Genomic DNA, 14,613 nt, shown 5'->3' on the forward strand with positions numbered 1-14,613 from the left:
TCATTGGACTTCTTTGTGATCTTAAGCCACTGTTACTGTTCCGTCGTTCTGTGTTTCACAGTTTTCCATAGAAGCAGCAAAAACAGCGTGAAAATCCCAACAACGCACACTGACTAATCGCGGCAGAAAATGCTAGACAACACCAACAGACACTGAGTCACTTGCACCTTCGGAGGAAACACTTCTTCTTTTTCTTCAGTTTTGGGAGGGTTGAGTGTGTGAGGGGAGAAAAAAAAAAGAGGCAAAAATATACCAATTTGAGTTATTTCAGTTTGTCTTCCTGAGAATAACGTCACTCAGAAGAGTTCCTCCTTCTTCTCACGCGAAAGCAGACGACTGAATCAACTGAACCAGGCCGGTGCAGGAAGCAGTGAGGGATCGGACGTTTGTGTAATTGGGGTCCGGGTGTGTGTGTGTGTGTGTGTGTGTGTGTGTTTGTGTGTGTGTGTGTGTGTGTGCATGCGTGTGTGTGTGCGTGCTGCAGCCCTGTTGTTGTCGTTCACACGTTTCTGCTGTGTCTTCATTCACTTTCAACACACTGTTGGCCAACTCGCAGCCACACTAGCGCGCAATCCAACACTTTTCACTTTTGCATAATGTTGGCCAATCGCTTCCCCTCCGGCCTTCTTGTCTGCTGTCCATGAGCCGTTTTGAATCAACAAATGTGTCCACTGTGCTGAATCAAAATGATCCGACTAACAGGTCTTGCACGCTTCTCTAGATTTCATTTAATGTTTCCCAGTAATAAGAACGAACTGTCGTCCAGCTCCTTCATTGGTCTTCAAGAAAACCCAGCTCATGAGTCTGTGAGAGCACGAACTCCTGTTGCTGGTGAAAGTCCCAAAAAGTGTTGATTGTTTGGCGCCTTTAAAATTGCAGAATCAGGGGGCGTTCGCCACCGTTTGCCGCACGCACATGAAAAGCTGAACGAAACTTCGTTCGAAATTTAAGTTCGCAGAATCGTCAAAGACAAATCAGGCTGCATATATTAAAAAAAAAAACCAAAAAAACAATCTTGATGATACAATCAACACGCGAAGATGATGTTACGGTCATTCTCAGTCCTCTCCTCTGTGTGACGTGTCCGTGCTCTCATATGGATCTCATTGTGCGGTTGACTGTTCCAGTCACTGCTCCACTCTCATTGTTCCTCTGACTGTTTACCGACCACACTGCCACGCACTGGGACTCCTCTGAATGTATATCTGTAGTTGTATAGTCTTCTGTCTGTTTTACCCACTGCACTGTCATTTCGCCGTTCTGAGTGTGGGGTCCCGTCGTCACGCTGCATGCGCCACCAGCACACTGTTACGCACCTCATGTCACCATGGGTGGATTTCATATACGGTTAGATGAGGTCTCACTTTTTTTTTTGGAGGAAAGTGGCTGCGGGTCGTGTCACCTGTGAGAGATTGAACAACGAACTCCTCAGGAAAGTATTTACTGACATTACCAAGTGAGTAGAGTTGTTTTCTCAGAGACTTCTAAAGACGCTGACTTCTTTTTGCAACCAGTGGAGTCGCCCTCTGCTGGACAATCCAGAGAATACAGGTTTGTAAGCACTTCCGCATTGGCTTTACTTTGGCGGCCCGGGACAACGTCCACTTTTATATCGAGTCTATGTTTCAATTCAAGTCAATTTTATTTGTGGAGCGACAAATCACAGCATTATCTCTAGGCACTGTTTTAGCAGGAAGAAACCTCTGACAGAACCAGACTCAGTTGTGGGCGGAGCATCTGCTGTGACCGGTTGCTGAGAGGAGAGAAATGGGGGAGAGGTGGGAGGAAAGAGGGGGAGAGCAGTTGTAAAACCGTTGCTTTAAGCATTATTCTTATGATTACAATATTACTGACACAGTCGAAGTTGCGTTCTGACATTTTCTGAAGTTTGATGGTCACATATGAACAACGCAGCGTTCACAACAGCACCCACTCACTCGCCGTGAATCTCCCGAGATCTTTCTGCTGTATTCTCACGGGGCCACATTTTACGGAAAACTTGCAGGAAATATTCGGAGCAACATATGTGGACACTCGCAGTTTCACCTACAGTCATTCAGAAATGTTCAGGATCGTGTCGTCACTTCAGTGCATATTTGAAAGCAGCTTTTTGAGAAAGACTGGAAGTGAACTCAGCTTTGAGAGCCCATTCCTCCGCCAAGGCTGACGCCCAATCTCACCATGTTAAAGGAAGTTAAACAAATTATAATAATCTGGATATATCCAGGTCCCCCCAAATTATAAAGGGTTCTTTCTTGGGTCATGCACCACCTCTACACCAAATTTCATGGAAATAGATCAAGTAGTTTTTGCACAAACCTGCTCACCAAAGAATCATAGACTAAGCATAAAAATGGATGTAGTCACTGGTTTTGGAAAGGTTAGCCAATTCTGACGTGCCTGGAGTCTGTATACTCCAATGACACTACTTCTCACGTGATTTATAACGTCAGTCAACATTTTCCTGAGGAGCTTATGGTCCAAGTCTTCCTCAGTACAGCATGATGGTCATTTTGTACATTGTGGATCTTTTACAGTCAAATAGACCGCTAAGCACCGTATGTATTGGAGCGTGGGATTTACTGCTCGTCCGTCCAGTCGTGCCTGGTCGCAGGTGCAGTTGGCCGGGCTCTCAATTACGCCCACCTCCAATTCTACGTCCGGTTGCAAAAAATGGTCAAAAGTGCGTCAGTTCATGAACCAGCGTCACGGTGACTTGCCACTTGTAACCAATGCAGATCGAAACATCACCGCGTTGGCGGAGTGAATTAAAGAAGCTGAGGTGTCTCCTGGTAACAATTCCGGCGGGTAAGTTTCACTGGGCTCCGTGCAGCAGCATGGTTGGGTGAATCTATAGATTGAATCGACTGTTCATCAGCTCATTCATTCTGACTGTTTCTACGATTGGTTGTGACTTAATGTTTAAAGGGTAACGGTATTCTTCCCTGGTGAAATGAAGCTGTGTTATAAACCAAATATGATGTTCTTATAATTTCGATATTGGCGTTTTAATTCCTCTTTCTCATGCTTTCTCCACCTCTGCCCCACGTACTCCTCAGCACACGAGAGCCTGCAGGGAAGACGAAGTGAAAGTGTGTTGAAAGTGAATGTTTTCGCTCATTCTGTCAGACACATAGGAAGCCAAGAGAGACAGTGGCCAGAACAGGGGAAGTCAGATCACTCCGAGTGTGTGTGTGTGTGTGTGTGTGTGTGTGTGTGTGGTCTTAGTGCTGACTGGGCCCTTTCACTGCGAGCGAGCCACTTTACAGGCTGCGGCTGCTGAACCAGATTAAAACAGCTCGGCATGGTGCCTTTAAAATGTTGGCGGATCATTTTTTTTTCTAACAGAGCTTCATTAGACAATTTCAACCCGACAACACAGTGTATATGCAATATGTCTGAAAAATTAACATGGGTAAAAACACGGCACATTGCTTCATGAGGATCTGGCAGAATTAACAGTGACAGATGCTTGCGACACCCGACAATGAATCTGCAATTTTGAGAATTCCTTCCATGTTTCTGATAAAACAGGATGTTTGAGCAGGACGTGACGCGGGCGATGTCTCCACAGATTTGTCATGGTGCCGGACGTGAGTGGTTTTACTAATGGTAAAGCATGAGCTCACTGATATGTTCGTTACTTTCAGGAAGGGGGGGGGGGGGGTTGGATGTTTTCATATGAAATTACCATAAAAGAAAAATAAATAATCAATGAAATAAAGGCAGGTAGCAAAACAGATGAGAAAAAAAGCTGATTCCCTACACAGTTACACAAATATAAAAAAATATGCAGGTGAATATAGGAATAAGTGTTAACAAATCTGCAAAATGAAGTACTGTACCAAGTTCAATTTTGAGGTACTTGTGCTTTGTTTGCCATTTTATACTTTATACATTTCAAAAGGAAATATTGTACTTTCTGCTCCACTGCATTGATTTGGCAGCCTTGGTTACAAGTAACTTTGAAGATGACATTTTTACACCAAGAAGAATATAATAGGCATTTAACCTCCAACTCATTGTTAATGATTAAACCAGTGGTTTCCAACTTCTTCTGCTTGGTCGGGGGCACTTTTTCACACGTCGTAGTTATAAACGGCTCCATCAAGATTTATTTTGACTCTAAATTCTCACAGGGTTTTATTGCAATACATTTCCAAACGATCCAATATTTCACAAAATTAAAAGATGAGGGGAAAAAAGGCCAACAACTTCAAAAAGATCTGTGAATCTGAATTTGTCTTCTTAATTTACTCTCAGATGAATCATCTGACGAACCGCTCAGATTTATCTCGTTTACTTTTTTTTATAAAATCCCAAATTTCCCCGTTGTGGGAGGAATAAAGGATTATCTCATCTTATCTTAAAACTTCACACAGCACCTGAAACACAACTGAGCCTCATGACATGATCCAGCTGACCAATCCTGTTAAACACAGCTGGAACAGGCTCATCAGTAACTTAGTAACCTAATACAGTTACCAATCTTTTTCCAAAAAGTTCTACATATTCTGTGGGGTTTTATTTTGATACATTTTATATACATTGCAAAAAAAAAAAGTCTTTCTTTTCGTGTTAAGGGTGCAGGGATAAAAGGTGTTGTAGACGTCAAAGATTATACTGAGGTTTTAAAGAAATGAAAGAAATGTGTTTTTATCATCCTGACCACTTCCTGTGCACCAGAGTTTAGCTCCGGCTTCAGATGGGTGTGAAATGCTGCACAAGACGTTGACCGTGTTGGACATGGTGGGGAAACTTTGAAGCTACATGAGGTGAGATTTCTTAAACACCAGGAAACCTCTCCATTTGACTGCACCTGCAGTTTAATGAGAATCAGATTTTTCATATTTTCAAAGTCAGCTTCAAAGCTCTTTTTTTTTTAAACATGGCTGCAGCTATTAATATCCATTTTAACAGGCTCACCATCACACGTGCATTTCCCCTGTATGATTCTGAAACGCAAACACATTAGGTTCATGTGTGGTGATGAATATAGGCAAAGACGTCACTGTTTGCTCAAGCTGTGATTATTCAGTTTATGGTGGAAGGTTCATGTACACCAACATTAACAAAACACACACACGCAGAATATTAACTCAGTAACAGAACATGCTGCTGGTTCACAAATCACTTCTGTCCATGTACTGTGGTAGTGATTAGAAGCAATAGGCTTTATGTGAGTGTGTGTGTGTGTGTGTGTGTGTGTGTGTGTGTGTGTGTGTGTGTGTTTGTACAGAGCTGATTAGTCCAGTCAGACGGACTAACTGACTGTGGCAGCGAGGGTAAAGCGATTCTGACAAAAAGGGGTAACATGTGCTGGCATATTTAGTGCGTGTGCGTGTGTGTGTGTGTGTGTGTGTGTGCGTGTTTTGGGGGTCCCATCTGTTGTGGTCAACATATCCAGTAAAGCATGGAGGCGTAGATGTGAGAGGGCGTCTCGGTCGGAAGCTAAAGCTCCCGTTTCTCCCTTTCTTCTCTTTATAGCCTGTTCATTCATTTAAAACCCAGAGTTGTCATTCTACCGGATCCTGACGGGGACAAAATGTTCATGTCAGTCGATATATATATATATAATGATAAATGTCACATTATTATTTCTTATTTTTGCTCCTGAGTGGAATTTGTGGTTTTTAACTGAAAATGATAAATAATAATTATCTGATAATAGATAACAGATAATAATCTGAGGTACAACATAAAAACCTATTTAAACCTGAACAACATATTATCGCTTAATTTTAAATGGACATAGATTCGTCAGTTTTGTCTTTTAATATATTCTACCACTGTATTTTTCCGCATGTTATTTCAAGCACCCTCTGGTTTAATTTATTGCAAAAAAAAGTCTGTACTCATGATTATTGATCAATATTTCAGTCCGATTGGCCTGACTTTAACTATCCCCTGAACGGCTCTCCACTCATTCATGCAATGACTACTTTTTACTGAAAAGATTCAGAGGATTAGACAATAAGTCAGCACCTACACTATAAGTAAACTAGCTGCATCTCCATTGTATTTACACAATTAAAATCTAGTGAACATTTCACAGTTTAACCTAGTCAATTACAAATCACTAGAAGAATTGGTGCTGCAGTCCTCCACCTGTTGCTTTGATTCTTTACCAACAAAATTTTAAAAGAAAGTGTCCGATTGCATTTCTTCAGATTTATTGCATATTCAACAGTTCCCTTTTTAATACTCAATAACTACAGACCCAAATTAAATCTACCGTTCTTATGTAAATTTATTGAAACGGTTGTCTTCGTACAGCTTAATAATTTCCTAACCTCCAACAATATACTAAATGGGCCACAGCTCTATGTGAGAGGGATTCTCTAATTGTAAACTCAAAGAGATTTATTACATTTTTTTGACCACCCAGTTCAGGTGGTTCGCCAGAATGTGAAGAGGTTCTGGTGAGCCGTACGGCCTCCTCCCCTGTAGCCCCCCAGTCGAGGATGCAATTTCAAGCCGAGCTTCACTTAAATGGAAACCCTATTTCGTTGTTAGCCTTAGTGGATTCTGGGGCTGACGAGAACTTTATTGACTCATCTTTGGCTTCCTAAGCAGACATTTCGGTGAAAACTTGAGTCAACCCTGAGACTGTGACTGCATTAGATGGCAGGCTCCTGGGAAACATTACTCACAGCACAATTCCCCTACAATTGAAGGTCTAAGGGGAACCATAATAAACTCCCTAATAGTCCGCCACCTCAGTTATTAGTTGGAGCCACTTCTGCTTATCTAATTGTCTTCATTCAGCTCCTACTCCCTCTCATTCATTTGTAACCTCATCTTCTTGTTGATAAGAAAGACCACACTCAACGCCGCTGCATAGACTTCGGAGGACTTAATGAGATCACAGTAAAAAACAAGTACCATCTCCCCCTTATAGACCCAGCTTTTGAGCCACTTCACAAGGCTACCGTCTTCTCCAAACTGGACCTAAGAAACGCTTATCACCTGATCCGAATTCGAGAAGGTGATGAGTGGAAGACTGCCTTAAACAGGCCACTTCGAATACCTTGTCATGCCCCTGGGTCTCAGCAATGCAATAGCAATTTTCCAAGCCCTTGTTAATGATGTCCTTTGGGACATGTTGAACCATTTCATATTCGTTAATCTAGACGACACCCTTATCTTCCCCAAAAACATGGAGCACACTCTGCTTGTAAGGTTGGTTCTGCAAAGACTAATGGAAAATTGTTTATATGTTAGGGCAGAAAAATGTGTCCTCTGTGAGTTTTTTGGGGGTTTATAACTGAGCAGGGGCAGGTGAAGACGGATCCAGTCAAAGTCCAATGGGTGGCTGAATGGCCCACAACCAAGAAACAGTTGCAGCGGATCCTTGGATTTGCAAATTTCTATCGGAGGTTAATTCGGGACTACAGTCGGGTGGCGGCGCCCCTGACCCATCTCACCTCCACAGGTTTTGCCTTCAGATGGACCTCAGAGGTAGACCATTTTCAAGACTTCTATACCATACTATACCACTTGCTTCCTGGCAAGCCAAGTGGGCCCTGTTCCTGGGGAGGTTTAGGTTCAATCTCACCCATCGCCGGCCAGGTAGACCAGGGGAAGTGCCCGGAGGCTATGGAACCCATCCTACCCCCCACCTGTGTAGTGGCAGCTGCGGCTTGGGACGTTGAGACAGCTGTACGAGACCCCCTAACTGTCTTTTTGTACCCAATTCTGCTAGATTTCAAGTGCTGTAATGGGGTCATTTGTCCAAGCTCACCTGCCACCCAGGTTTCCATCGCACCCTCTCCTTTCTACGACAACGCTTCTAGTGGCCGTTCATTTCCCCTGACACCCGAGACTTTGTGTCAGCCTGCTCTGTCTGCGCCCGCAGCAAGTCCTCACACCAGGCACCTGCAGAACTACTACGCCCCTTGCCAGTCCCCAGCCGGCCTTGGTTGCACATAGCAGTGGACTTTGTAACCGGTCTCCCTCCTTCTGACGTTAACACTGTTATTTTCACGTTTGTTGACTGGTTCTCTAAAGCTGTGCATTTCATCCCCATCTCAGAGTTACCCTCAGCTGCCGATTCGCAGACCTTCTCGTTCACCATCTGTTTCGAATCCATGGAACCCCCTTCAGGACATTGTTTCAGATCGAGGTCTGCAGTTCTCATCCCAGGTCTGGAAGGCTTTTTGTTGGGCGCTGGGGGACGCTGCCAGCATATCCTCCGGTTATCAACCGCAAACTAATGGGCAGACGGAGCGGGCCAATCAGGACATGGAATCAACCTTGCGTTGCATAACCGCACGTCATCCCTCCAGCTGGAGTGCTCATCTTCCATCGGTGGAATATGTGCATAACTCCCTGACCAGCTCTGCCACAGATATGCAACCTTTTATGGCTTCAATTGGCTATCATTGTTTCCTGTGCAAGAGGAGGAAGTGGCAGTCCCCTCTGTCCAAGATAACCTTCGCCGCTGCCGTCGGGTTTGGAGGGCGGCCCAGGCAGCCCTTCTTCGCACCTCTGCCCGGAACCAGTGCCTGGCGGACCGCCGTCTTGCCCCGGCCCCGGCCTACCAACCCGGACAGAAGGTGTGGTTGTCTACCCGGGATCTACCTCTCGACATGGAATCCCTTAAGTTGGCCCCCCGTTTTGTTGGACCTTTTTCTATTGAAAAAATCATGAATTCCTCCGTTGTTAAGTTAAAGTTGCCTACCTCCATGAAAATCCATCCGACGTTCCACATCTCATTGACCAAGCCTGTCTCCTCCAGTCCTCTTAATGCCTGCAGAATGCACATTCTGCCATTCACATCTGCAACAGCGATAACCAGCCAGATCCTCCATTCATTAATTCATTGTTGATTTATCCATCAATAAATCTGTCCCTTTCTTCTTGACAATCTGTCTGCTCTCCTTCCAAAAACAGAACTGAAACTTAACAATTTGCCTTACTTCGAACAGTCTGACGTCACTTCAGCTTCTATTCATAACAGTATGTTCATCATCAGATAAAAAAGCTAAACTACTCACTTAGTAATAAACTAAATAGAAACCTGTGCATGTTCAGTTTTTTTTAAACTGACTTTCAATTATCTTCATTTGATAATTTTCTTTGAATTTCACCTTGTTAAATATCACTTTTGTCAGGTGCTATAATCAAATGAACCTGCAGGTATCAGCGTTTCTTTTCATACTTTATTAGGGTTGTGCCGATGTTAATAATAAACAACTCTGCCTCTTCCACGCTAACGTGCTGAGACAGTTGAAAACCAGCTGCGTGGTCCAGATTGTGAAATGTCAGATATTAAATTAGTGAGTAAATGTGACAGATCATGATGCCAAGAACTCATGATCAAATCATGATCAAATCATAACCCCTAAAAAAATAGACCTACGGTACCAAATCAGGGGTGGGAAAAAAAAATCGTATATATTAAATATTGATTGCTCAATATTGTAAACAATTTATGCAGACCGTGTTGTGGATAGTGTGATCATTGATCAGACACTTTTTTTTCTTTGGCAGATGTGACTCATGACACAATATATTCTGCATTTCTCTCTCCCATAATCCTTTCTGCCTGGTGATGACACCGGCTCTGATCAAGTAAACTGCACATGTCGACATTTGGAGTTTTTCACTATGTTTCTATGGTGAGTTGTTCACAGACGAGACTTAGCCAAGACCAAACGGTCAGTTGGTGACTAATAAATACAAACACCACACACACCCATGCACACACACACACAAACACGGTCATATATAAACACACTTCTGCCTTTTTCCGAGGCCACACTGACTAATATATAGAAGCGGAAAGAACCAAACATACCACTGACGTCTTTATAGTGCACATTAATTTTATAGTCATCCAACATACGTGAGCGCACACACAGACGCGCACAAACTGTACATTTAGCCAGTCAGTAACAAGCAAAAAACGAAAACCAAGAAGAAATTAAAATGTGAACTCGTCTACCTCATCACAGTAGATGCTTTCAAACAATCTGATGTCATTAGACGGATGCTTTATTAAGTGTATGTGGATGCAGTGTAACACTCACACACAGGTTGTGTTTACATCTGTTAGTGTGAGATGTGTCTGTTATTGAGAAACAGCTGAAAGTTGTTACCCAGTGTATGTTTTTCGGAATTGGTGTGGGTGTGTGAGTGAGTGCACACGGGCCCCCCATGCTCAGCAGGGAACTGAAAGCCAAGCAGATGCCTTCATCCCAAATATAGACATGTAACGGCCACAGCCCACAAACACACACAGGATCATTCATTACGTATCTTCATTTGTTTATTTATTTATTGTTTGCTGATGATCTTTCCTGGATTTTTTCCCTTTCTTTCACTTCCCCTCGCCGCGTTCTTGAGCTCTCCGTCCCTGGCGGTTTGTCACTCGGTTCCCGGAAGAACATGCATTTTACATCAATAAACATTCAGGTTCGGAAACATTCTGGAAATTTCGGAATTTCTTATCTTCCAGGATCAGAGCCGAATGTATTTTCAAAGATGTTTCAAACAGACACAGAGCCCTTTTGAGTCAAACTGGACTTACAATCTTAATTTACGAAGCATTCATTTGTCTAAATTGCATGACCACCTGCCTACTTGCTGCCAAATCATTTTGATTGCTAGATGTATGAACGTTCTGTTCTGTGGCAAAATTGCATTTTGCAATGTCCGCAATATGACACTGTCCGTAGTTCAGGTCTGAAAACAGTTTTAGTCTGTCTAAAAGTCAATCGTTGGAGAGATGATAATTTGTTCCTTCGGGCCACTGTACTCTTTGCAGGAAGAACAAAAACACACTCTGTATTTATTAATGTTCACGTAAAAGACTGAATGTCCCCCTTTTTCTCTCTCTTTCAAACACACACACACACACACACACACACACACAAAATCCTCTGTCATCATGTCATCTTGTATGTCTGTTACCAGGACGATGCTCCCAATACTCTCTCTCTCTCTCTCTCTCTCTCTCTCTCTCTCTCTCTGGGTCACAGATAAAAGGCTTCAGTGTAACATGAGGAACTAAAGATTCACGCACACACACACACTCAGACTGACTATTGTCAGTGATGAGAACGTGCACGTCGGGGGAAGTCTGGACTTTATTTATGCAAACACAATGGGCACACATGAACACTTTTGATGCTCCTCTCGGTCTGTGAATGTGTATGTACATGTTCATTTTGTGTGTGTGTGTGTGTGTGTGTGTGTGTCTGACTTCAAAGTGTAGCATGCCTTAGTCTTCACTCAGCTCAAAGATGATTTCACATGAGATACAGACCAGTGTCCTTACAAAGATTCTTTTTAACTAGGCCTGTGTGTGTGTGTGTGTGTGTGTGTGTGTGTGTGTGTGCGTATCACACAGAGAAAGTATGGTTGACCTGAGGCCCAAAGTGAAACAAAAAAAACTGGACAGGAGGCTGCTAGAATACTCATTTTTGGTTGTGTGATGGGGGGACAAATGTTTTCAATAAACCCAGAAAGCACCAACGGATTTCACGTCTTTGCCGCTAGTCGTGTCGCGTCATTTGCGTCCACTAGTGTGTCTTTGCATGGACTTTGTCTGTAATCTCTTTGAGCGTTCGGCGTGAACGCACCATGGGAACTTTTGAAGACTCTTGGTTTATCGGTCTCTTGTTAACCGGCCTTCTTCGTGTAGGTTTCTATAGTGTCTGCGTTCCGATTCTGTCCATCCGTGGTTTGTTTTCCTGATTTGTCTGCCAGAGTTTCTGTTTGTGCGTTTCAATTTGCGCCCCTCGTTGTCCTGCTTGTTTCAAACCCATCTTTGCTGCCTGCTTTCCTGAGTCGGCATTTGGGTCCAGGCTCTACCACACATTACGGCTGGAGTCATGAGCTGATAGAGCAGAAGGTCCTGACGGGTCAGCTGTCCCAAACTGGCTCTGATTTGTGCTTCGTTGTGTAACACTTTGATGGTCCAACAAATCACCACAGGCCGGGCCTACCAGGTACATTATCAGCTGCTGCTCTGTGTAAACGGAGCTGGCCGGCACAGTGAAATGAGAGCAGATGAGTAAAATGAATGGGAAAGGAAACAGGAGAAAAGTCCGACATTAAATATGCGCAGTTGACACCTTGAGCTGTGAAACTGAACTCCTTCGTCCTCCTTCACTAATCCTTCCTCTTCCCCCTCTCCATCTTTAATCCCCCTCTCTCTTTCTTTAAGCTTCTCTCACTCTTTCTGTCCTTCTGAACCCCCCCCCCCCCCCCCCCCCCCAGGCTGCCAACACACCTTAAAAACAGCTTTTTCTTCTTCCTTTAGCCCAGACTGAGACCCAGTCAGGAAGCAAACGAAAGTCTCAGTTTCTCTCCTTCCAAACTAGAACGCAACCCCTGAGTTTTCAAACCAAAACGGGGCCAGCCGTTTGGAAAAGTCTCCGTTTTAGATGCCCAAAAACTCCTAGACGAGGCAACAGGCCTCCAGAAGAAGAAGACATTTTCCAGAGCATTCTGTGGCGCCTGGGTAAAGCAGCAGGAGGTCCGACATGTGACAAAACCCCCCCTGTGTTATTGAAATAAACCTCATAGTCGCATCAATTAATTATTGCATGCATTAATTGTGCCAACTTGACATAATATCTAAATATCTAAATTCTTAAAAAAATAATAAAAAAATCCTCTGGAGGCGGCTGGTTTTCCTTTTTTAGCACGTGCAAATATTGGATTTCCGTCATGTTATGTCAAGTTCATTGTCGATGTTGTGGGCGGAGTGCTAGTATATTAAAAGTTTAGAAATAAAAAAGAAGTTCCCATTAAGGTATTCCTGTGTCTTCCCTTTCTGTCCATTTCCTAAATTGGTCTGGAATCAGCGAGCGTCTCCAGTTTCATCTCTCCTTCTGTTTTTCTCTCCATGCCCCTCTTCCCTCGTCTTCTCTTTTCTCTTACTTCTCAGCGCAGCTGTCAGTGTCCCGTCACCGTTACGGGACAATGCCGGTTCAGGTTACTCTGTGTGCGCGTGTGTGTTGTTTGTGTGCGTCGGTGTCCGTGTGTGTTACTGTAAGTGACATGCTGACATTCCTGCAGCCACTGGCTGAATGTCCGCCCCCTCCGCGCTCTGCTTATTCAGGCCGCCGCTCCACACCTTGTGGGGGATTAGAGGGAGTGTGTGTGTGAGTTGGGACATCTTCGACACACGCCTTATCATAACACAGACGGCAGAGCCACTACGCGGAGAAGACGGTGGCTATTTTAAAGCCAGGGTGTGTGTTTCTGCTCCTTAAGCCCCTCAAGGCTGCGGGAGACCCCAGGTGGAACAGCAGGACGAGGAGACGACTGTGTGTGTGTGTGTGTGTGTGTGTGTGTGTGTGTGTGTTTAGACAGTGGACACTATACCTTTTCCATCCCTACAATGTGAGGAATGTCAGCACAGGCCGATCTCTCTGTCAGATTTAAGCGCAGTTGTCGGCTGCCGGGAGAAGAGAGAAGGGCCGACGGAAGATTTACGCTCCAGGCCTTTAGGGCCAACGACATGCTGCGCAACTTTCGGGGCCGATTATCGCCGTGACATTTGGCCATCGCCGTGGCCGCATTCCAGTTTAAGTCGGTCGCTTGTTTCGCTCAGTCGACCACGGGTGGCTGACATAATGGGCTGAATCACTTCAGGAAAGTTTTCACTTTTCAAAAGACAGCACAAATGGAGTGAAGACGTATTTTAACCAATATGAGACATTTAGCAGAAGTAGGTGTTAACTTCAGACTCCTGCGTTCAAATAAGCCGCCGTCAATAAACAAAAGAAATAGAAGACCAAACTTATTAAGTGTTTAACCCTCAACTCACCGTTTTGACTTGGCCTAAGTAATGTCTCTCAGAGAGCTGAGGACAACAGATACATCACTTTTAAATACGCCACGCCAAGGAAATGTATACTGTTGTAATGAGGGATAATGTATATCATACACTCCAGACTGTACCGATTTAAGTTAAAGGAAGGCAACGAATAATTACGCGTAGCAAAACAAAACTGACTGATCACTAACCAGGGGAAAATCACTGTTGCTTTCATTCTCTTTGTTGGATTTGTACTCATGATAAAATTTTAGGGAATGTTTCCAGTTTCTTCAGTGGTGTGGTTTGTGTCTCCAGCCATAGAGGGCGCTCTCCTTCACATCAACACACGCTCACTGGGCTCAGTTTGACGACCTGCCAGGACCAGGGTGTCACCTCTCTGTTATGAGACCCTCAGTGTAACGGCCGGGCCACCCCGCTGGCAACAGCAGGCTCCTTTTTGTAGCAACGTGTCACTTGGGTGTCATTGCCGTCGTGTGTGTGTGTGTGTGTGTGTGTGTGTGGCGACTGTGATGGGACACAACAGAGTTGATGTGTTGCTGTTTTCACAGTCAGGAATTCAGCTCCACAAACCTTCGTGTGTCCGTCCAGTCGTCGCATTGCTGCAAACCTTTACCCCCCCATTGAGACGAATGAAAATGAATTCACAGAATGAACGAGTACACGACGTTTATTGGATTCAAAGGGACAAAAAAAAAAAAAGTTATTAATATGCTGGAAGAAATGTGTCAGTCCCCTGTACTGGTGAAGATGATTTACGGTGACTGCGGTGTTAAGCAGTGGTATTGCAGCTCCTGTGGCTCCATCCATACCAGTAA

The sequence above is a fragment of the Scophthalmus maximus genome, chromosome 10 (genome assembly GCF_022379125.1).
Source record: "Scophthalmus maximus strain ysfricsl-2021 chromosome 10, ASM2237912v1, whole genome shotgun sequence".
In the NCBI taxonomy this organism is placed as follows: Eukaryota; Metazoa; Chordata; class Actinopteri; order Pleuronectiformes; family Scophthalmidae; genus Scophthalmus; species Scophthalmus maximus.